The 24897-nt window shown below is 43.7% G+C and overlaps 1 long non-coding RNA gene across 1 annotated transcript; it reads left to right on the forward strand.

Moving 5' to 3' along the window:
- Positions 1 to 1149: 1149 nt before the first annotated feature.
- Positions 1150 to 12190, forward strand: LOC141584642 (uncharacterized). The gene is made up of 3 exons (XR_012517814.1): positions 1150 to 1306; positions 1737 to 1948; positions 6101 to 12190. It is a non-coding gene; the product is annotated as an uncharacterized LOC141584642 (long non-coding RNA).
- Positions 12191 to 24897: the final 12707 nt, after the last annotated feature.

The raw sequence follows: 24897 nt of genomic DNA on the forward strand, positions 1-24897 counted from the left end.
GATCTCAGCTCACTGCAACCTCTGCCTCCTGGATTCAAGCAATTCTCCTGCCTCAGCCTCCTGAGTAGCTGGGACTACAGGCACGTGCCACCATGCCCAGCTAATTTTTGTATTTTTAGTAGGACGGGGTTTCACCACGTTGACCAGGATGGTCTCGACCTCTTGACCTTGTGACCCGCTCGCCTCGGCCTCCCAAAGTGCTGGGATGACATTTCTAACTGCTCACAGCATTTCTGTTGAAGCAGGACCTCATTGCTTCCCAAAGCAGCTTGTTCTAGATCTGCTCAGCAAAAATTCTGAGCAAAGTCTTTCCCATGCTCAGTTTAAATCAACTGTTGCTCTACCTACTGGTACTAGTTCTGACCTCTGGAACTGCACAAAACCATTCTTCCACAAGATGGCCCTTGATGTGTATAAAGAAAATATCCTAGGCTTGGGCTGTACCAGGGTTCAGCACTGAGCCCAGGGGCTAGAAAAGAAGCCAGTACAGAAGCTGAAAGTAGAGGAAAGACTAATTGTGAGTCTCGTGATGGTACCTGGCATTGCTGCTTCTCCATATAAAATCTTGCTTGAACCAACATCCAAATTCTCCGTCAGCCAAGTTTTTCTTAAATGAAGCAGAACTGGGGCCTTTTTCGCCTCTTGGGACAAGAATACGAGTGGCAACTCTCATTTTGGAGGTCCAGAGAAGCACTGAGTGATCAGGAAGCGCCCTAACCTGGTGAGAAGTGGCAACAGAGGTTCCATGGAGATAGTCACTGGGCACGCCCCTGCCCTCCCGGCATCCAGAGTGTGCCTCGTGGAAACACAGTGGCCAGGCCTAACCATTGATCCCAAACCCTGCTCCTAACCTGCAACCTGTACAGATTTTAATTTGTCACAAACGGTTATTTTTTAATTTTTTTTTAAACATGTAAAAACTTTGAGAGCGTGTTACCTTGACAGCCATACAATAACACACAAAAGGCCATCGTTTTTAGGCCCTTGACCTAGAATGTGTACTGAACCTGAGTGACAGACTCTTAGGATCTCCCAGGAGCACTGACCTCTGGTTACATATGAGACCTGGACCATATGAGACTTACGTCCTTGATGACTCTTCTGGAAATCATGTGTATCCCAGCCCTGCGTGGTTTCTTCCCCAGCAGCTCCGTTCCTCTACTCACGGCCATGCAGAGCTCGGCAGCAGTTGCCTCGTCATATCCGTTTGCGTATCCACTTGGTGGTGTCATTCCTTGGAAGACTTGGCCTGCACGAGAGGAATATTTGACAGCTGCCTTGAGTTTTGACTCACTACTGCAAAAGGGTAAATGCTTGAAAATTGATTTCCTTGGGAAAGAAACATGACGCTAAGAGGAAACCTGAAGGTTTAGGAACAATAGTACCTTAACAGGAAATGAGGCACTTGGGGAAGCCGGCATGAACCAAGAGTTAGGATGAACCTTTGAGTTGGATCAGTGGAGGGAACAGTAGTTTTTCCATGACCTAAAACTGGTATTTTCCAATCCTAAAAACATTTCTTAAACTCAGCTTCTAAGAACTTTTTTTTTTTTTTTTTTTTTTTTGGTGCTGTAATGAGAGGGAGAGGATTTTTTTGGTGCTGTTTTGCTTGTTTTGTAAAAACAAGAGCTACTTTTAAATATTTTATTTGCAGCAAGTTGTTTTCTTAATCTGGAAATGGGAGTTTTGCGTTCTACTAAATATTGTTCTTTCTTTAAATCCTTTGTTTTCCTTAGGAAAGTCCCAGGGCTCTTGTTCCTGTTTGTATGTTGGCTTGCTCCCCAAATCTTCTCAGTTGAACTCTGTTTTTCCCCATTTTATGGGCTGCCTGGGAAAAGGAAAACTACATGGTTGGAGTGAAAATAGTGGAGATCTGAGTCAGAAGATAGAAGCCGCCACGAACCAGCAGGTCAATAGACTCTTCCCACTGTTACAAACCCGAGAATAGGTATGTATCTCCCCGGTGTCCATTGTATTGGGGGCACTGTGGCTTGAAGGTGGGGTGAGAGGTATAAGGCAAATACAAGTGGCAAATCTTACTGTTAACAAAAGGGCATTATGCCCATTATGTTCTGACCCATGTGTCTACAGAAGGAATGAGACAGTCTTCCAAGTCGTCAGCAAAATGATCACATAAACCAGAAGTTATCATCACTGTAAGCATATATTAGTTCACAGATTATGGAAAACGTTAAAAAGCTTATGGAACATATGTCCATTAACAATGTAGAATGTGTTCAAATAACTAGCTTTTAAAAGTAATGTTTTCATGATTATATAATAAATATTAAAATACAGAAGAACAAAAAGGTAATAATGAATTTAAAATTAGTCATTCTCAAAAAATGAAACACAGAATTATATATAATCCAGAAATTCTGCTTTGGGGTACACACGCCTAAGAATTAAAAGCAGGGACCCAAATAGATATTTTTATACCTATGTTCATAGCAGCATTATTTACAATAACCAAAAAGTGGAAACAAACCCAAGTGTTGACAGATGAATGGATAAACAGCATGTTTTACATAATATTATTCAGGCCTAAAAAGGAATGAAATTTTGACATAAGCTACAACATCAGTAACCTTGAAGACATTATTCTAAGTGAATAAGCCAGACACAAAAGGAAAAATATTGTTCAATTCCATTTATATGTGGTACCTAGAGTAATGAAATTCACAGAGACAGAAAGTAGGATGGTAGTTGCCAGGGGCTAGGGGAAAGGGAATGGTGAGTTATTGTTTAATGAGTATGGGGTTTCACTTTGGAAAAATGAAGATATTCTATGTATGTGTAGTGGTGATGGTTGCATAACCACGTGAATGCACTTAATGCCACTCAACTGTGCAGTTAAAATGGTTACTATGGTAAATTTTATGTTATGAATATTTTACCACAATTAAAAATTCTTCACTAACAAAAGAAGTCCAAAACTTATAATCCAAAAACTACAAAACATTGTTAAAAGAAATGAGAAACCCAGATAAATTTAAAGACATCCCATGTTCATGGATCAGAAGACTTAAGATGGCAATACTTTCCAAATCATTAAGATGGCAAGACTCCCCAAATTGATCTGTAGAGTAAGTGCAATTCCTATTAAAATCCCAGCTGGCTTCTTTGCATAAATTGATAAGTTGATTCTAAAATTTATATGAAAATTCAAAAGACTCAGAATAATCAAAATATCTTTAAAAAGAAGGACAAAGATAGAGGGCTCATACTTTCTTATTTCAAACCTATTACAAAACTATAGTAATAAAAATGTGGTACTGTCATAGGATAGACATATAAACCAATGAAATAAAACTTAGAGTCCAGAAACAAACCCCCACATTTATGGTCAGTTTATTTTCATAAGAATATCATCACAATTCAGACAATTTAACAGGGAAACAATTGTCTTTTCAACAAATGATGCTGGGACAATTAAATATCCACATGCAAAAGAAAAAAAAAATGGACCACTATCTCACACCATATCCACATGTAAAATGCAGCAACAACCTAAATACAAAAGCTAAAACTAAACCCTCATATACTACTGATGGGATTGTTAAATAGTGCTGATACAAAGAAAAGCAGTCTGTCAGTTCTTCAATGACATAGAGTTGCCATATGATCCAGCAATTCCACACTCCTAAGAATATACTCAAGAGAAATGCAAATATGTATCTTCACAAATACTTGTACAAGAACTTGTAACAGCATTATTCATAACAGCCAAAACAATCCCAGTGTCCACCAACCAAAGAATGAATAAATTAAATGTGACATGTCTATATAATATAATATTCAATCATAAATGGAATGATTACTGATGCATGCTACAACATGGATAAAACTTGAAAACATTATAAGTGAAAGAAGCTAGTCACAAAAGGTCACATATTATATGATTTCATTTACATAAAATGTATAGTACAGACAAATCTATAGAGACAGAAAGATGAGTGGTTGCCTTGGGCTGGGGATAGGGGGTGGGAAATGGAGAGTGACTGCTAATGAGTACAGGGTTTCTTTTGGGGTGATAAAAATGCTCTAAAGTCGACTGTGGTGATGGTCGCACAGCTCTGTGAATATATTAAAATCATTGAATTGCATACTTTGGATGAATTGTATGGCATGTGAATTGTCTCAAAAGACTGTTACAAAAAAACTATCCATATCATTGTTAGCATTTTGGTATATATGTTTATATTCTTTTTTTCTTCAAAGGTTTTTAGATTCTTAAATAGAATTAAGATGGTAATGTTTTACAGTCTACATTTTTATTTAGCTATATAATTCCATGCCATTAGTATTATACAGAATTATTTTATTTCATTTTACAATTGAACTGTCAAATATTTAAACAATATCCTGTCGTTGAACTTTTGTTTTCAACTACTTACACTTTTAAATAACATCATGATGAACATTTTTGCAGGTGAATTTCTTAGGCATCTATAATTATTCCTTGGTGAATTCTGGAATCAGGTATTATGGTTAAATTACATGCACATTTAATAGCCTTTGAAATGTATTACCCAACTGCTCTCCAAAAAGGATGTATCTGGCATATGAAAAGATGCTCTGTATTAGTAGTCATTAGAAAAATGCAAATCAAAATCATACTGTCATCCCACTTCACACCTACTAGGATGACTATAAGAAAGACAGACAATATGGAAGGTGGAGGCTGCAGTGAGTTGAGATTGCACCACTGCACTCCAGGCTGAGTGACAGAGACTCTATCTCCAAAAAAAAGGGGGGGGCAATAATAAATGTTGACAAAGATGAGGGAAAATTGGAACCATTGTGCATTTTGACAGTTCATTTAAAATTTAAATATAGTTACAAAATGACCCAATAATTCCACTCCTAGGTATATTCCTAAGGTAATTGAATATATATACAAAAACCAGTACACGAAGAACGTTATTTGTTTTTGTTTTGGTTTTGGTTTTGGTTTTTTTTGAGATGGAGTTTCGCTCTTGTTACCCAGGTTGGAGTGCAATGGTGTGATCTCGGCTCACCGCAACCTCTGCCTCCTGGGTTCAGGCAATTCTCCTGCCTCAGCCTCCTGAGTAGCTGGGATTACAGGCACATGCCACCATGCCCAGCTAATTTTTTGTATTTTTAGTAGAGACGGGGTTTCACCATGTTGACCAGGATGGTCTCGATCTCTTGACCTCGTGATCCACCCACCTCGGCCTCCCAAAGTGCTGGGATTACAGGCGTGAGCCACCGCGCCCAGCCATGAACCTTATTTGTAATAGCCAAGAAGTGGAAATGATCCAGATGTCCATCAACTAATGAATGAAATGCAGTCTATTCATACAATGAAATATTATTCAGCCATAAGCAGTGATGAAGTGCTGATGCATGCTACACATGGATGAACCTTAAAAACATTCTACTAAGTGAAAGAATTTAGACACAAAAGACCACATCTTACATAGTTTCACTTACACACATTTTCAGAACTTGTAGCTCCATAGACATGGAAAGTATAGGCTGGAGGTGATGGCTCATGTATGTAATCCCAGCACTTTGGGAGGCCAAGGCGGGAGGATCACGTGAGCCCAGGAATTGGAAACCAGCCTGGGCAAGATGGAGAGACATTGTCTCTACAAAAATTTTTTAAATTACCGAGGCATGGTGATGTGTACCTGTAATCCCAGCTACTTGGGAGACTAAAGGGGGAGGATGGTTTAAGCTTAGGAATTCAAGGAATTCAGGTAGTTCCTTATAGCAATAAGAGAGTGGAATTCAAGCATCTCCACAGGGTGTTTCCACCACTGCCCCACCACATCCACAGGGACACCAGAAAAAATAAAAGGTAGTATAGAAATGAACTCCATAACCGTATATCCCTCCTCCAAGGCCTGCAGTGCCTCATTCACTGGGTCCACTCTGACCTGCAGAACAACTTTTTCTCCAAATGCCTTCACTCTCTTCTTTCAGATTTTCTCTACTCACAAAGAGGTTTTCTCTGACTCTGTTTAAGGCTCTTGCCAGAAGAGCTAAAAGGGTGATTTTGGAGGAGGAGCATTTGCTTAGGCAAGGGAAAGGGCCATTTCTTCAGGTCCTCAGTCTTCCCTTTCCCCGGCAGGAGCAACAGAACCTCAGCAGAGCCGCGACCCTCCCTGGTCTGCCCATCCACTGCTCATCTCAACAGCTAGCCCAGGGCTCTACGAAGTGGCGAAAGCTGAGATCTGAGGGCATTGAGACTTGTTCCTCCAGGACACAGGGGCTTCATCCAAACTCGCAGGTACTTACAGGGGTCCTTGTGGCCAGCGGGCGTGGCTCTGGTGAGCTCCTTGGCTTTTCTCTGTTGACTCCATTAGAGGCAGTCATGTAGATTCTGCTCTGGGCTCGCACAGCAAGGACGCTGTGCAGTGTCTCATAATATCATAGCGTCTCATAGAAAGCTCCATGTGACAAAGTCCTTTTAGAATTCCCTGGGGGCCAACTTGAGGGAGAAGCATGGGAGGAGGGAGAGGATCAGAAAAATAATGCGTTATCAGGTACTATGCTTAGTGCCTGGATGATGAAATGGTCTGTATACCAACGCCCCGTGACACGAGTTTACCTGTGTAACAAACCTGCACCTGGATCCCTGAACCTAAGACGTAAGATAGAAGAAAAAAGGAATTACATGCCAGAGAAAGTCCTGTCCCGTCAAGGAAAAGGTGCATTTTTTAATAAAAAGAATGATGTGAGCCACAGGCACGCTGGACCAGGGGTACCAAGACTGTGGAGGGATTCCAGCGCCCGCCTCCTGGTGTCTTCACACAGTCTCCAGGGAGCATCTTTCTGTGTGCTTGGACCAGAGCCTCGTCATTCCCATTATACCTTTTCTGTCAGTGTTGGCTCTAATCTCTGAGAAGGAAAAATGATTATAGGGAATTCTAGAAGCCCACAAAGACCTCCGAGATCTGTAGGGTGTGAAAAGGGAAGGCGAGCAGATGCTATTATTGGCACTCACTCTTGGCTGCGTTAGCGGATAACCCAATGAACTCACGTGTGAATGCATGCGAGAGTAAAAGAATAGACCGATAAATCTGTCCCTATTTGATAAGGCCAATTTTCTCCAAGCCGAAGCTCTGCCTGGGGTGGAAATTAGGGACTTCCTGCCCTTGCTCAGCTACCGCAGGCTGTGAAAGGCACCCCCACTCAATCCAGACTGGCCATTTTGCCCTCAGTTCCGTTTTAACTCTTCTGTGCTTTGCTCTGTCTTTCTTTTTTATTTTATAAATGTAAAATATTTATTTGTAAATGGTAACCTTCTAAATCTGTGTCCACAAATTCCAAAACCCATAACACTCTGTATACTTCAAAAAATTCAATTGTTGCCAACATTAGATACTATTACACAGAACAGAAAACAACACAGAGCTGGGAGGACAAATACTGGTAGGATGTCAGGGTATTTATTGTACAAGAGAAGAAAAATATTCAGGAAACACATTTCATACAGCTATTTATTAAGAGAAAAATATATACAATTGATTTGTTGATTCCGTAAGATAAAAACACATCATGCCTGGTACAAGTTTAAAACTGCATCACTGAATATACCAACAGTTTACAGTCCACTCAAATTATGCACACAAAACTTTATTTTATACTTAGCCTGTGAAGTGTCAGTACCAGAATTTTAAGTACAAAATAGAAAGCTAACCTGGTTCAAAATGCTGATTAAGTTTTTATGAGCAAACACAAAACTGTGTGTGTGTTTTTTTTTTAATTCTTAAAGAAATATAAACAAACAGTTCATACAAACATGGTAGGGGGCTAGGAGCCTGCACACCGCCTCTAGATTCTGCAAACTGGTTAGATTTTGTCTGTAGCAGAGTAGGGGCAGACCAGGGGCTAGCCTGGTCTTGAACTCCTGACCTCAAGTGATTCTCCTGCCTCAGTCTCCCAAAATGCTGGGATTACAGGTGTGAGCCACCACGCCCAGCCCAATTTAGCACGTTTTTAACTTAAATCCATGTTGTGGCAGAGCAGGGGCGGGAGGCTGGAAGATGGGGAGAAAGAGTGAAGCCCTTCCTAGCCTTTCTGCGTGTCACGGCATTGCAGTGTGGACTCCTCGGCTCCTGCTCAGGTGCAGTGACAATGGCAGTGGGTACATCAGCAGCCTCAGCAGCATGGTGGTTGGTGGGCCGAGGCTCAGATGGGGTCAGGCTGGCAGGCATGATCTGGCTACCGGGTTCCAGCAGCAGCAGCCACAGCCTCCCAGAGTCTACGTGTCAGCTATAGGCAACACCATATCCCTGTTAGCTCTCCTGCCGAAGGGTGATCCAGTCTCCTGTAGTTCTAGTTTATGGCTAATCTGATCTCTCTCCTTCTGCTCCTTTGGCCTTCCCAGTGTGTCTGTAACCAACTCCCTGTCTTCAGTTCTCTTTATTTGGAACTCATGGCGTGATTTTTGTTTCCCTGACTGCACATCAATCCACATGCCTTCCCTCTATAGATCTGTAACAGCCCCGAGCGTTGTTCCCACGTATGTTTTCATGTCTTTTTTTTTTTCTTTTGAGACGGAGTTTCGCTCTTGTTACCCAGGCTGGAGTGCCATGGTGCGATCTCGGCTCACCGCAACCTCCGCCTCCTGGATTCAAGCAATTCTCCTGCCTCAGCCTCCCGAGTAGCTGGGATTACAGGCACGCGCCACCATGCCCAGCTAACTTTCGTATTTTTAGTAGAGACGAGGTTTCACCATGTTGACCCGGTTGGTATCAATCTCTTGACCTCGTGATCCACCCGCCTCGGCCTCCCAAAGTGCTGGGATTACAGGCGTGAGCCACCGCGCCCGGCCTGTTTTCATATGAAAATAATTCTGTGACTGAAGAAGATTTCTCTGAGGGGTGCTGTGCCCCCTCATATCCCTCCCTTTCTTGTGAGAACTACGGGCAGTTTAACTGTGGCTGGGCTTGGCCCTGTCGGCCTTTCATAGCACAATCAACTGCCCCTCTGTGGGGTCATCTCCATAATAAATGAAGACTAAATGAATTCCTTCATGGTTTGCAAAAACTGATCTTGTGAATTTCAGGTTATGTCACTACAGCCTCAATGCGAACTCAGCTGCATGAGATTAATGGCTGTCATACGGCAAAGCAGGTGGAGTCCCTGAAGAGGGCATCTGGGTAGCTGAGTACCCCACCTTGGAGCATGGCTGGGCAGGATTCTAAACATGAGGGGCCTGTTCTGTGGGCTTTTCCTCTGGATTTTCACATTCCACACTTGCAATGTGTTTGAACTGCAAAGGTGTCTTCGGACCCGTCTCCTCCTTGGCCGTTGGGATATGAATGTTGGTTACAGTCTGTGTTTCGGCCTCTGTAATATCAGTTGGTATCAGAGGGACTATCACTGTGTTCCTTCCCATCCTCAATCACTCAACAATGAGATGGATGGATGTTTACATCTTTTTTTGCCAAAGTACAACCTGTCTGCTTAGATATGTAGCCATGTTTTTTTAATTGCACATTTTGAAGTATACAATTCAGTAGTTTTTAGGATATTCACAAGGCTGTACAAACCATAACTATTATCCAATGGGAATTATTTTCATCACCCCCCAAAAAACCCAGACCCTTTACAGTCACTCCTGATTTCTCCTGCTCTTAGCCCCTGGCAACCAGTAATTTATTTTCTGTTTTTATCTATTTGCCTGTCTTGGATGGACACTTCTTATAAATCATAAAATATGTGGCCTTTTGTGACTGATTTCTTTCACCTAGCATAATGGTTTTTTGTTTTTTTGTTTGGTTTTTCTGAAAAGGAGTCTCACTCTTTCGCCGAGTCTGGAGTGCTGTGGCCTGATCTTCGCTTATTGCAATCTCTGCTTCCCGGGTTCAAGTGATTCTCCTGCCTCAGCCTCCTGAGTAGCTGGGATTACAGGCATGTACCACCACGCCTGGCTAATGTTTGTATTTGTAGAAGACACAGGGTTTTGCCCTGTTGGTTAGGCTGGTCTTGAACTCCTGACCTCAAGTGATTCACCTGCCTCAGCCTCCCAAAGTGCTGGGATTACAGGTATAAGCCACCACACCTGGCTCAACTTAGCACAATGTTTTTAACTTAAATCCATGTTGTGGCATGTATCAGAACTTCATTCTTTTTAATGGCTGAACAATATTTCATCGTATGGCAAGACCCCATTCTGTTTGTCCATTCATTAGTTGATAGACATTTGGGTTGTTTTCACTTGCTGACTAGTATGCATCGCGCTGCTATGGACATTCGCGTGCAAGTTTTTGTGGGAATATGCCTTCCATTCTTTTGGATATAGATCTAGGATTAGAATTGCTGGGTCACACAGTGACTCTAGCTTAAGCTTTTAAGGAACTGCCAGGCTGCTTTCCAAAGTTGCTATGCTATTTCACGCTTCCACCAGCACTGTAAGAAGGTTCTGATTTCTCCATGGCCACGATTTGATGATGATTAGACTTACCAATTCTAAAGTGTCCAGGATCTGAGATATTTTCATCCAAAACTTAGGACAGGGATTGGCAGGGAGGTGTCCAGGGTCTCACCTGGAGCCGATGTGCCTGGAGGTCTGTTTTGCTGCCCTCCGGAAATAGCTGTGGGAATGTGGGTGGCCATCCTTATCTCCCCATATCATTTTCAGTGATTAAATGTCAGCTTATAGGACGTTCTGGGGTAGGGGGTTTGTGATCAACATTCGCTGTTCTTTTGATCCTCTTCCTATGTTTGGAGACTAGTATACTATATAAAGTGAAACCTGAAATGCTACCCACCTGCTTTTCCAGGACCCCTGGAACCGACTTATCACCTGAGCTTGGAGGAGGAATCTGGTGACTGTGTGGTGTCCACCCTTCTGATGAGGGGGCCCAGCAGTGCTATCAAGGGTCATTTTCACTTGCTTGCCATATGGCCATACTCTTATGTGTCCTGTGTGAGGTACACACTTGCTGAATAGGGGTTTCAAATCAGTAGCTTGCTGGCTGAAGCTGGTTAGCAGGCGCGTTCCGTGTGGCCTTCGTGATTTCCTAAAGATGGGAAGATTTCACAGAAAAATCCAGAATTGTAGTTTATCCAAAAACAATCCGAAGCTCCGGTGGCCCTGAGCCAGCATTCCCCATGAGGCAACTCCCGGCTGGGGCTGAGAGCTCATGGTGAGGCGCGAATGGGGGATAAACCGTCACTCTCTCCACTTACCTGCTTTATCTAACTGCCCCCTCAAAATGAATTTGTGAGAAGTAAGAGGAATCCTTCCTGTGTCTTCACACAACACAGCCCTGCCTGTTGAGCACACGGGGTGTGGGTGTACTATTCCACTGAGCACCCGTGGGGGTCTGCAGTGAGCTGGCTTTCTTTAGAATGGTGGTTCCTAGAGTTGGATGCACATTATAATTACCTGGGGATTTTTATTTTTAAATTCCAAAGCCCAGCCACATCCCAGACCCATTAAATCACAACTTCTAGGATGGGATATGAGTAGTAATATTGGCAAATGCTTAACAACAGGCTCATTGGGAGGAAAAGCCCTGACCTGTAACATCTGCTGATTATTGTGGTGTAAATATTCCCATCATGGTTGATTTCCAGCAGCAACGTGCCTTCACGGAATACAGAACCGAACAGAGAGGCTCAGCAGGAAACCGTGACACAGTGTCTTTGTCATGCAGAAAGAACACATAAATAAGGTTGGGTGCAGTGGCTCATGCTTGGAATTCCAGTTTTTTGGCTGAAAGTGGGAGGATCGCTTGAGGCCAGGAGTTTGAGACCAGCTTGGCAACATGGTGAGGCCTTGTCTTTAGGAAAAAAAAAATAAATAGCTGGGTGTGGTGGTGTGCACCTGGGATCCTCGCTACTGGGGAGACTGAGATGGGAGGATCACTTCTGCCCAGGAGGTCAAAGCTAGTGAGTCATGATCACTGCACTTGAGATCCTGTCTCAAACAAAAACAAACAAACAAGATATAAAAAAATCTCAAGGGCATAGATAATAGTTAAATGTATTAAAACAACTTGGAGGCGATGGGTTTTGGATATTTATTACTTTCATTTTTAATATAATTTATTTCATTGTAAGTTTATATGTATATTATTTTATTTTATTTTATTTATTTATTTATTTATTTATTTTTGAGACGGAGTTTTGCTCTTGTTGCCCAGGCTGGAGTGCAATGGCATGATCTCGGCTCACTGCAACCTTCACCTCCTGGGTTCAAGCAATTCTCCTGCCTCAGCCTCCTGAGTAGCTGGGACTACAGGCATGCGCCACCATGCCCAGCTAATTTTTGTATTTTTAGTAGAGACGGGGTTTCACCATGTTGACCGGGATGGTCTCGATCTCTTGACCTCGTGATCCACCCGCCTCGGCCTCCCAAAGTGCTGGGATTACAGGCGTGAGCCACCACGCGCGGCTGAGATATTTTTAAAAGGAAAGATTTTTAAAGTCCTGATGCCCAGGCCATACTCAAGCCAATGAAATGTTAATAATTTGTTGAGTGGGACCCAGCCCTCAAGCGCTTCAGGTGATTACAATGTATAGCCACAGTTGCAAATCACTGATCTAAGCATATCCAACCTTATTCTATACACTCGCCTCTTCACCTCCAACGTTAAACTTCTCTTCTTCTATGTGTTTCCCGATCTGTTTCTTTTGGTAGAATTTGGCCCTCAGGAAAATAGAGAATCTCAGTATTGATTTGCTACAAAGAAGCCTGGAGCAGGCTGGGCACAGGGGCTCATGCCTGTGTTCCTAGCACTTTGGGAGGCTGAGGCAGGAGGATCATTTGAGCCCTGGAGTTCAAGACCAGCCTGGGCAACATAGTTAAACCCAGTCTCTACAAAAATTAGCTGGATGTGGTGACATGTGCCTACAGTCCTAGCTACTCAGGAGGCTGACATGGAAGGATTCCTTGAGCCCATGAGGTCAAGGCTATTGTGAGCTGTGATCACACCACTGCACTCCAGCCTGGGCAGCTCAGTGAGATCCTGTGTCAGAAAAAAAAAAGAAGCCTGAAGCATTTTCTGGGTCAGGGTGTCTAGAATGTCTTGGGGGCCCGTCTAACTCTGCTTGAGTGAATTGTCCACAGATATCACAGGTCTCAGGTGGAAAGAACCTTCTGAAAGTAGTTCTGAGCAGAAGTCTAAAAAGGAAACACACAATCACATACACAGCAGAGCCAGGGCTGACTTCCCAGCTGGCTGGGAAGAGCTACCAAATATTTGATGTTTGTAACATGAACTCTCTTTCATTAGTGACCTTTCATTAAGTTGAATCATTTCCTTTGGAAATAAAAGAAAATGCCTCAATTGTTTTTGACAAGTTCTCTTCATCTTTGAAAATATTTCGTAAAATGACTTCTTGCATTTGCAACCTCAGACTTCCTCTAGATTTTGTCTCTATTGACCTAAGCAGACAATTACATAATGTTGTTGGGCAAACTCTTAATTTCGTAGAGAAAAGCTTCACGTTGGAGTTGAGGGATCTCTTACACCTCACCGTCTGCAACCCCCTCCTCCATTTTATAGCTGGGGAGCTGGGATCCTGAGAACATCCAAAGGCCTTGGCTGGGGTTAGCTAGAATATTAATAGCTGAGCTGGGGATGGAACCAACTGTTTACCACCTCCTTTAGCATGGTTTTTGCCAGATCACATTGTGTGGGCCATAAGTATTTCACTGCAACTTTCTCTAGTTCCCCCAGATTGCTGCCTGGTTCAGCAGTAAGGTGCATGGCCTCCCAGTGTCAACATGCATTGGTTCAAATCCTGGCTCAACTAGATATCAGCTGTGAGAATTTTGTCAAGTTACTTAACCTCTCTGTGTCTCAGTTTTCCCGTCTATCAAATGGGGATTCACAGGATTCTCGTAAGGTTTAAATGGGTTAATTCAAAAAAGGAATTCAGAGCAGTGCTGGCCATAGTAACAGCCACTTTTACGTCCACGAGGCACATTTATCCTATTGCCAGGAACCAGCCCCACTCTTCGTTCACTTGGGCTTTATAGTCCCCTCTTGGCGTTCCATTTCCCATGCTGAGCCCTGAAAGTCTGTGTCCTGTACCAGACAGGAGGGAGCCCTCACACCCAAACGGGGGAAACGCTGCTCAGCATGTGGTGAAGTAGGAGGATGGAAGGCTTGGGACTGGGAGCAGACCAAGGGCTCTAGGATCAAGGGTTTCTGAGCACTTTTGTTCAAAGCATTGTTCATTCAGCCTTTCATCAGCTCCTCCTGACTGAGCCACTGGGGACGATTACCTTGCTCCAATAAGGATCATTAGCATTTTTCACAGGCAGGGGCCTGGGCTGACCCCTCCCTTCCCTGTCCCTGCTTCTGCCTTTGCCCAGTGCACACAAGATGGCTTCTGCCAGTCATCAAATGCTATGGCCTTTTCTTACTGGGTCCTCATAATGCCTGGTAGTGAGAGCTGGTGTTTTGCCCCATTTTATGAATGGGGAAGCCGAGTCTCAGAAAGACTTGCTGAGGCTGTGGGTAAATGCATGAAAGAGGCCCCTGGGTCCACACCTTCTGTTTGCTACTCCGCATTCTCCCGGACTCCACCCCGGTCTGGCACCTGCCACCATGGCTTGTCTGTCGCCACCCTCATCCCTGTCCTCAGCCATCCATGTGCAGTCGCTCTGGGCTTCTCTCCCCGGCCACTCACGTTCCATAAAAATCTATCTCCTTTCCTTCTCCCACCTCTTCCAGGGCTTAGTTTGAGGCTAGATCCTTAGTGAACGTGATTCTGCCTGAGATAATCATGATCCAAAGTGGGTTCACGAGTGACTACTTTCAGGAAACCGAACTCATATTTAGCATGCCTTCCTTGAATCAAAATGCCACCCCCAAAGGGAATGACTCATGAATGATGGAGATTTCTCGTACCTTGGCAGACCACAGGGTCAGCTGCTGCCATTGGTGAAGCTAGCCTGTGGAGAAGCGGACAGAGGCCCGAGTAAGCCTAGTGGCTGAGTCACCTTGAGTACATTGCTCCCCTCATTGACCTCTGACCCTCCAATGAAAGGGCGAATCAGATGTCGGCTGAGATAAACTCCAGCCCATGTTCCATCTTCTTTAAAGTCCCAGTACACACAGCCGTGGGTCTGTGGATCTTTCTCAAAATATACTGGCAATTTTCCCTTCATCTTTCCTACCTTCCTTATGGGGAGTTTCAGATTACCCAGAAAAGTCCCACTTCGTCTTCTCCCTTCCAGTAGCTTTGAGATGTATCAGGCTTTCTTCACCTCACCTTGCCTTCCATTTCCCTGTTTGCTTCTTGCAGACAGAGAATATGCACGACATTGAATTGACCACTTAATTTTGACGTGTCTATTTCAGTGGCATGAAATAGACAGGAAATCAAGAAAATGTTGAATTCAGTGAATATTTCTTTAGTAACAATTACCCGTCAGGCACATGAAGCAAATAAGAAGGGGCAGGGGTCATGATTTTTGCCCTCAGGACCCCAAACTACAGTCCAGTCTGAGGCGGGGCCAGATGAGGACCCTAGGAGAGGAATGAGGAAGAGTTGAGGGGGTTGGAAGCAGATTCGCTGAGCCTGGAGTTGCCCGGCAAGGTAAGCGGGGCAGCCCCGGTAAAGACAGAAAAGTGAGTCAGCACAGGGTGTTGTCTTTCTTTCGCGTTTATTACACAAACAAATAGCAATGATGGAAATCATGGGGAAAGAAATCCTCACAATCGCCCCGCTAACACATCAGATGTTTTTATTTTTCCAAGTCCTTTTCCAGGCCCTGGTGACATTTATGCACAAAAATGGTATGTTGTGGGAAACACAGCACGGGCCCAGTTCCACATCCAGCTGTTCTCACTTAGCTGAGTGTGTCTCTGTGCTGCTACACAAACCTCACCGGTTTAACAGCCGCACGGTACTTCGCTGGGTGCTTCCACCGATACCACCAACAATGAATGGATGTACCGGCTTCCTGAAATGTACGTGCTGATTAGTGCTGCTATCATTGCTATTATTTTAAATGTTTATTCATTTATTAAACACAGAATTGTTCTATTTTCTGTATTTCCTTGATAAGTAGAAGGGTTGAACATGCATCCGTTCTTTTGTTTGCTAATTACAGCTCCTCTTGCTGGAATGATCAGTTTGGGTTCTTTAGTATCCCTGGATCTGCTACCATGTACGTAGGGTGAGCGACAGCCCTGATTTGCTCGGGACTGAAGTGGGTTCCCTGGGCATGGGACTTTCAGGGACTCCCCCCGAAAATCCAGGGTGAGTTGGTTACCCTATTTTTATATAATAGGCTCAGCAATTGTGCAATTAGTTCTTGATGAATTCCATTCCATGCTCCCAAATAAGCCTTCCTTTCTTTCTCCTCTGTAGTAGTCAGAATAGAGTCATTACAAGAAATAAATGAAATAACATAGTTCAGGCACTTAGAACAGCTCCTGGAACATAGTATTTAATACGATTAGGGAAAAAGGGCATAGCATATTGATTAAGACTGTGTTGCATAGAATCACACCACCGGCATTCAGATCCTCCCTGCTTGGATTCCTCCTCTGCAAAACTGAGATAATAATTACCTGTATTATACTTATTATGAAGATTAAATGAGCTAATCCAAGGAAAACACGCAGAATAGGGTGTGGCAAATTGTAAACCCCCAGATGCTAGCCTCTCTTTATGGTCGTAGAAATGTCAGTCATTGCACACAAATCTTCAACCTTCCCTTACCTACTGACTTCTAAAAAAAAAAAAGAAAGCAAGAAATGTCAGTGATATGTACCAATAACTGCCAATGTTGATCATCTACTAACCACATCTCATTTCGTTGCCCAACATCCCTTCACTTTGACACATACAGAAACAAAGACTCCAAGTGGTTAAGCAGTTTGCCCGGATGACCCAGGTGGTGAGGACCAGAGCCAGCTGGCCCCAGAAGCAGAAGCTGTCTCACTTTATGAGCAGCATCTTCACTGGGAAGGAGCTGGATACTGCCTGGAGGCTGACTCACAGTCACCCGAGATCATCTTTTGCTTTTTAATTGTGGTAAAATATGCACAACATTAAATTGACCACTTAATTTCGACGTGTCTATTTCAGTGGCATGAAGCACATTGACAATATTGTGCAACCATCACCACCATTTCCTGAGATTATCCTTTTACCGTTTTTTTTAGTTTGGTCATGTGCTGACTCTTTCCACACTTACACCCCCCTCACCATGTCCACAGCTTCTACACAAGAGACAGAGGGTTTTGCCTCCCTGGAGAGCCTTGTGAGCCACCAGTGACCCTGATGTAAGCCGAACATCATCCGCTTACAATTACACAAGTCCAGTAATATTGAGTTTACGGCCACATATGCCTCAGCTCTCCCCTCTCCTCTTCCTCTCCTAAGTGTGTCCACTGAGGCATCAGCAGGACTCAGCAAGCTGAGATCACAAAGGGATCAGCATTGTTTTTTAAAAAGTATTTGAAGAAGTGTCCATTCATAGTCTTCATCCACTTTTTGATGGGGTTGTTTGTTTTTTTCTCGTAAATTAGTTTAAGTTCTTTGTAGATTCTGGTTATCAGCCCTTTGTCAACCGTTCTGTTGGTTGCCGGTTCACTCTACTGATAGTTTCTTTTGCTGTGCAGAAGCTGATATGAACAGACACTTCTCAAAAGAAGACATTTATGCAGCCAACAAACATACGAAAAAAAGCTCATCATCACTAGCCATTAAAGAAATGCAAATCAAAACCACATTGAGATACCATCTCATGCCAGTTAGAATAGTGATCACTAAAAAATCAGGAGACAACAGATGCTGGAGATGTGGAGAAATAGGAACACTTTTACACTGTTGGTGGGAGTGTCAATTAGTTCAACCATTGTGGAAGACAGTGTGGCGATTCCTCAAGGACCTAGAAATAGAAATTCCATTTGACCCGGCAATCCCGTTACTGGGTATATATCCAAAGGATTATAAACCTTTCAACTATAAAGACACATGCACATGTATATTCATTTTGACACTGTTTGCAATAGCAAAGACTTGGAACCAACCCAAATGCCCATCAAGGATACACTGGATAAAGAAAATGTGGCACATATACACCATGGAATACTATGCAGCCATAAAAAAGATGAGTTCATGTCCTTCACAGGGGAATGGATAAAGCTGGAAACCATCATTCTCAGCAAACTGACACAAGAACAGACAACCAAACACCACATATTCTCACTCATAAGGAGGTTGGGGGATTGGGGAGGGCTAACATTAGGAGAAATACCTAATGTAGATGATGGGGAGATGGAGGCAGCAAACCATCATGGCACGTGTATACCTATGTAACAAACCTGCACATTCTGCACATGTACCCCAGAACTTAAAGTATAATAATAAAAATAAATAAGAAAAAGGATATTTGGAAGAGAGAGGAGTTTGTGCTGCATCTGGGCAGATGCTTTTGTTTAGGGATGTGATGCCCCTGGCCTCTCTGTCCAGGAGACTATAGGACCCAGGACTGGGAAATCTTCCATCATGCTGTGACTAAAACCAAACCTGAAGTGTGTGAGTTTGGCCCTGTTCAGATGCTGCTGAGAACACGGCCCATCCGTCCCTGCACATTAAGGCTGCTCAGGGACTGGAGGGAGCCCCCAGCTTCCCATGAGGGTATAAGGCTCCAGGAGAGCTGTACCCGCAGTGGGGTGGGGCCACCATCTCGCTGCTGCCTGTGCTTGAGCATGCAGGCACTCAATCACCTGCATTGCCTCAGAGAAGGGCAGGTGCCTTAGGAGTCTGGTTCTGTGCTATGACAAAGGACTTCGAATATGAAAATCATAATACTAAGCACCTTCTCTTTCTCTCTTTTTTTTAAGACAGGGTCTCACAAGACAGGTCTTTTGGGCTGGAGTGCAGTAACACAATTGCGGCTCGCTGCAGCCTTCAACCCCTGGGCTCAAGCAATCCTCCCACCCCAGCCTCTGAAGCAGTTGGGATCACAGGTGTGTGTCAACAAGCCTGGCTGTTTTTTAATTTTTTTTATAGACAGGATGGTCTCACTACATAGCCAAGACTGGTCTTGAACTCCTGAACACAAATGATTCAACTTCCCAAAGTGCTGGAATTACAGGCTGAGTCACCACATGCGGGCCAAACGCTCTGCTGGTGCCTTCCATCAAGTGTCCTTACCATGACCCTATGAGGAGGTTCATGATGTTTTTTAATCATAGAAAAACTGGAGTGAGTCAGAGGACTGTGACAAGGGATGTGGCCTTTGGGCTGAGCTTCCTGGGTGATAGGAGAGGCCTCCCCAGGGCAGGTAAAACCCTCTGTCTCCTGTGTAGAAGCGTGGATGTGGTGGTGATGGCAGCACACCATTGTGAATGTGCTTCACGCCACTGAAATAGACACGTCCAAATAAAGTGGGCAGTTTACTGTTATGCGTATTTTATCACAATTAAAAAGAAAAAGATGATCTCGGGTGACCATAAATCAGCCTCCAGGCAGCATCCAGCCTCTTACCAGTGAAGACGCTGCTCATAAAGTGAGACAGCTTCTGCTTCTGGGGCCAGCTGGCTCTGGTCCTCACCACCTGGGCCATCTGGGCAAACTTCTTAACCACTTGGAGTCCTTGTTTCTGTATGTGTCAAAGTGAAGGGATGTTGGGCGACAAAATGAGATCACTTAAAATTCCTGCAGTACCTGGCCAGGTGCAGTGGCTCACACCTGTAATCTCAGCACTTTGGGAGGCTCATGCCTATTGTTCCAGCACTTTGGGAGGCCAAGGCGGGCAGTTCACTTGAGGCCAAGAGTTTAGGACCAGCCTGACTAACATGGTGAAACCTCATCTCTATGAAAAACACCAAAATTAGCCAGGCCTGTAATCCCAGCTACTTGGGAGGCTGAGGCAGGGGAACCACTTCAACCTGGGAGGTGGACGTTGCAGTGAGCCGCGATCGCACCACTGCACCCTAGCCTTTTGCACAAAGTGCAAAAAAAAAAAAAAAAAAAAAAAAAAAAAAAAAAAAAAAAAAAACCAAAGAACACAAGTTGGCAAGGTGGCAGCCTCTGGGGGAGGGCATTGGCTGGGAGGTGAGCTGCACCCTCGAGATGTTGTTCTGCTCCATGATTCTGGGATGGGCTGAGGATGTGTTCAGAAAGCGCCATCACCCAGAGGAGCTCAGAGGAGGAGCAAGCAGCTTCCCGATGAACATTTCCTGTGTTTCCTCACTATAGCTTAAGCAGAAGGTGTCTGCTATGGTAGCTTTGCCTGGAATAATTTGCAATGACCTTCTCCAGGTTTCCCCTCACATTTTTTTTTCCAGTTAACAGAATAGTGATGAGTAATTTTATCTGACTTCACTGTGACATCAACTGGCCCATCTCCTAAAGTAGCCTTTTGTCTACAGACTGCCCTTCAGGGGGATGTATTTATATTTATGTCTCGTTTATTTGCCTCCTCTGTGGATTGTGGTTTTCCGGGAGAGAAGTAAATTCCACTTTAGGAGAAAATGGAAAATCCAATTGTTCAATAGATGATAACTTGCATTTCCTCTCTTCTTTTTTCAAAAGATGAGCTGATAAAAATCACGTTAGGAATGGTCTTCATGCTAGAAATACACAGCTCCCAGTGTTTACATCTTGTGAGTTTATAGAAAAGGATTCAATTCACTATGCCACCTTCTCCATGAAGACTTCTTTGATCCTTCCAAGCTGGAAGATATTTCTATCTGTGGGCTTCGGTTCATTCCACCTGTGCCTCCCTTTGAACCTGACACCTTTCTGATTTTCCTTCTAGCAGCAAACTGCCTGGCCCTCAGGAAGCGCTAAGTGGTCACCAAATAAAAGTTAGCTGTAAACGGAACTAAATTTGCTCACAGTCATACAGAAATAATCATTCTGGAATATTCTTGCATTAGGGCGATTTTTCCTTCACATTATAAAAACAACATTTCTAGGAATCCAGAGAACTTCAATCCTGAAACAGAATCTTCTGTGTGGGTAGTATCTCCATCTTTCCCTGATTATAGAGGTTCCCATCCATACTCACCCTCTCTCTGTAGATACAGTGTGGGCTGATCAAGCTATGATACAGAGTAGGGTTTGATCGTTGAGCCTGATATGCAGGAAACTTGACTTAGTAAACCCTTATGACTGAGTCTAAAAGGGGAGCATTATTCTCCCTCTTACTGATGAGCTGCGAAGCTTACAACCCTCAGAGAGTCTAAACCAGCCCAGGATACTGGGTCAGTGCTCTAAAGAGAGGAACCAGAAGCCCTGAAAAATGCTTGGCCTGACTGTAGCCTTCGTGTCTTTCTGATGGTCTCCCGCCTCATGTCTAGGGCTGATTTAGGGAAGAATCATCAAGTGCTGAGGGAATAGTGAGTACTTAGGAAGGACTATTCAGAACATATGTACTGAGTTCAGCAAGCCATTATCACAGTCACCAGGTCAGGGGTCCATGAGAGTAGTGAACTGACCCTACTTGCCCACAACCCTTGGCACAAGGCCTGGCATTTAGCAAAGACTGCCAAATCCACATTTGTCAGATTGAAATCGAGTCAAGGATGCACACTTGACCAATGTGTTTGTCAAACCTGGAGTGACACAGAGAAGATAGCAAGGTCGCTGTGCTAGGATCACATGCAAATCCGTAAAGGGATACAAGCATATATAGGAATGCTGGGCACAGTGGCTCATGCCTGTAATCCCAGCACTTTGGGAGGTCAAGGCAGGCAGATCACCTGAGGTCGGGAGTTCGAGACCCACCTGGGCAACACGATGAGACCCCCTCCTCCGCATCTCTACTAAAAATACAAAAATTAGCCAGGCATGGTTGCACATGCTTGTAATTCCAGCCACTCAGGAGGCTGAGGCAGGAGCATCACTTGAACCCGGTAAGTGGAGGTTGCGATGAGCTGAGATCGCACCACTGCACTCCAGCCTCAGCAAGAGAATGAGACTCTGTCACAAAAAAAAAAAAAAAAAAAAAAAAAACCCACACACACAGGAAAATAGTATGAAAACCCCAAAAGCAAGAGTATTTACCAATCTCAGAGGAGTGATTGATGCAGGGACCAGCGCTGGGTGGGGTACAAAGGAAACTTGATGTGCATCTATTATGTACTATGTTTTATTTCTTTTCTTTTCTTCTTCTGTTTCTTCTTCTTCTTTTTTTTTTTGAGACAGAATATTACTCTATCATCCAGGCTGGAGAGCAGTGGCACCATCATGGCTGACTGCAGCCTTGACCTCCTGGGCTCAAGCAATTCTCCCACCTCAGCCTCTTGTGTAGTTTCTGGGGTTACTGGCATGTATAATCACACCCCCCTAATTTTAAAAAATTTTTTTGTAAAGATGAGGTCTCACTATGTTGCTTAGGCTGCTCTTGAACTCCTCGGTTCAACTGGTCCTCCCGCCTCAGCCTCCCAATGTTTTATTCTTAATCAAAAAAAGAAATGAAGGAGAAACTGAAACAAATATGATAAAATGTATTGATTCATTGTGGGCGATGGATACAATGGTGTTATATTCACCTCCGTTTGAGTTTTTAAAATAACAGCAGCAGTACGCTACAAGAGTCATTATTTTCGTTTTCATTTTGGCTCCAGTGTGGAGGATTCCCAAAACGTCCCTCAAGTTCAATGATTTGGTAGAAAGTCGCAGAACTCAGAAAAGCTGTGATACTCTCAGCCTCAGTTTATTAGAGTGAAAGATACAGAGGAAAATGGTGCCTAACGCAGAGTCCACGACGGACCAGGTATGATCTTCCCACTGTCCACTCCTAGAGGAGTTGTACACAGAGTACTTAATTCTCCCAGGAACAGCATGCGGTGGTACATACAAAGTACAGCCAACCACAGAGGCTCATCAGAGTTTTTGTGTCTGGGGTTTTGTTAGTCTCTCGCCTCCCCGAGAGCAAACAAACACAGCGTGGCGTAAGGCCTGCGTCATAAGTCACACTGCTAACATTAAGTCATCTGATGTCATCCAACACCTCAGGTATACAACAGCCAGTCTTTTTTTGGAAATGTGCGGGAATTGAATATCGTAAGTCTATGAGTCAACCCTTTATTGCACAGTCCCCAAACAAGCCAAAGCGAGATGCAGGACCTCTGCCTGGATTTGCAAAAGATCTTGTGACCTCAAGCCTACAGAACATTCGCAGAGATGGCAGTGGGTGGAGAGCCTCCAGTTTTCTTAACCTCCTCACTTCAAGCCTAAGAAAATGGGCTCCAGTCAGACCACTGGAAATCTCAGTATGTGTCTCCTGAACTTTCAGAAATCAACAGCCTGGTGACTGATTTGCACCTGAGGTATCTAATTTAGGAAAGACAGGCTTGCTGCTCTGGGAACAGTCTTTGGGATCTGACGCCACTCTCAGATTTTGATAAAACAAAGAATAAGGGAGGATTTCTAGTGGAGGCAGGAAGTGCAAACCAGTTCAGGATCTTCTTGGAAGCTGTGGGGCTGGACCACAGCGTTCTTTTTTTTTTTTTTTTTTTTGAAACGGAGTTTCGCTCTTGTTACTCAGGCTGGAGTGCAATGGCACGGTCTTGGCTCACCGCAACCTCCGCCTCCTGGGTTCAGGTGATTCTCCTGCCTCAGCCTCCCGAGTAGCTGGGATTACAGGCACGCACCACCATGCCCAGCCAATTTTTTGTATTTTTAGTAGAGACGGGGTTTCACCATGTTGACCAGGATGGTCTCGATCTCTTGACCTAAGGGCTAAGGAAGGTGCTGTAAGCAGCCAGCCAGAGGAAAAGGCATCAGCACCAAAACAGGAAGTGAAGGGGATTTTGAAGAACCTTTTAAAGTCCCTTGGGAGAGGAAGAGTTAACTTCCAATCCTGCCAAGTCCTGGGAACACAGAAACCAACTCGCTATAGTAGTCAATTTTTAAAGTTCCTGGCCTGGGACGGTGGCACACACCTGTGACCCCAGTTACTTGGGAGGCTGAAGTGGGAGGATGTCTTGAGGTCAGGAGATTGAGACTGCTGTGAGCTACAATGGCACTGCTGTGCTTCAACCTAGGCACAGAGCAAGACCCTGCCTAAAAAGAAAGAAACTTCTGTCTACTTTCTCCTCTACGTTCTGCCCTTCAGAGAGTCAGAAACTGGCCAGTAGGGTGCATGAGAAGAACTGGGTGAAGAAAAAGGAAAGAATCTTCTTTTTTCTACAGTCATACATAGGTCAAAGCTGGGGGAGCAAAAACATTGAACTTTGAGGTTCAAAATTCCAATTATTAATGACACTGGAGATTTTAATTAATAAACTGCTACTATTTGGGAAACAGAATGATAAGAGAGACTTTGTCACTGTTTTTCCCCCTCTGTGTTTCAGTTCTAGTAATTTCCTTGACTTGTCTCTAAGTATAGTAATCTTGTTTCCTGCCGTGTCCGGTCTGCTGATAAGTCATTCTAGGAAATTTCTAATTTCATATATTATGTTTTCTGTTTCTACAGTGTCTACTTGATTTTTAAAAAATATTTTTTAATTTTCTATTGAAATGTTGATTCTTTTTACCCACTTAATCCATTTTTTCCCTCTATTTTCTGAAAAATATTAATCAAAAGAAGTTATTGTGTCCTCACTCCAATGCCAGGGTCATCTCTGAGTCTGCTTCTATTGACTGCTTCATTTCCTGGTAATTGGTCTCTTTTTTCCTGCCTCTTTGTCTGTCGACAAATTTTGTTGTATGTCAAATGTTGTAGATGGTACATTGCAGATGCTCTGGATTATGTAATATTCCTTAAGAGGGTGTTAAATTTTGGTTTTGCAAAAAGTAAAATTACCAAATGGTCACCTTGATCATGTTGATACTTGAGGATTGGATTTAGGCTTAGTTAGGGTAAGTCTTTTATAGTTTTGTCCTAGTTTCTAAGATGTAGCCCTTACTTCTAATAAATGGTTCTTATTCCTATGGCATGATCTTTCTAGCATCTCAACTGAAGCGCACATGTTAACCAAG

This window comes from Saimiri boliviensis, chromosome 5, assembly GCF_048565385.1.
Source record: "Saimiri boliviensis isolate mSaiBol1 chromosome 5, mSaiBol1.pri, whole genome shotgun sequence".
Taxonomy (NCBI): Eukaryota; Metazoa; Chordata; class Mammalia; order Primates; family Cebidae; genus Saimiri; species Saimiri boliviensis.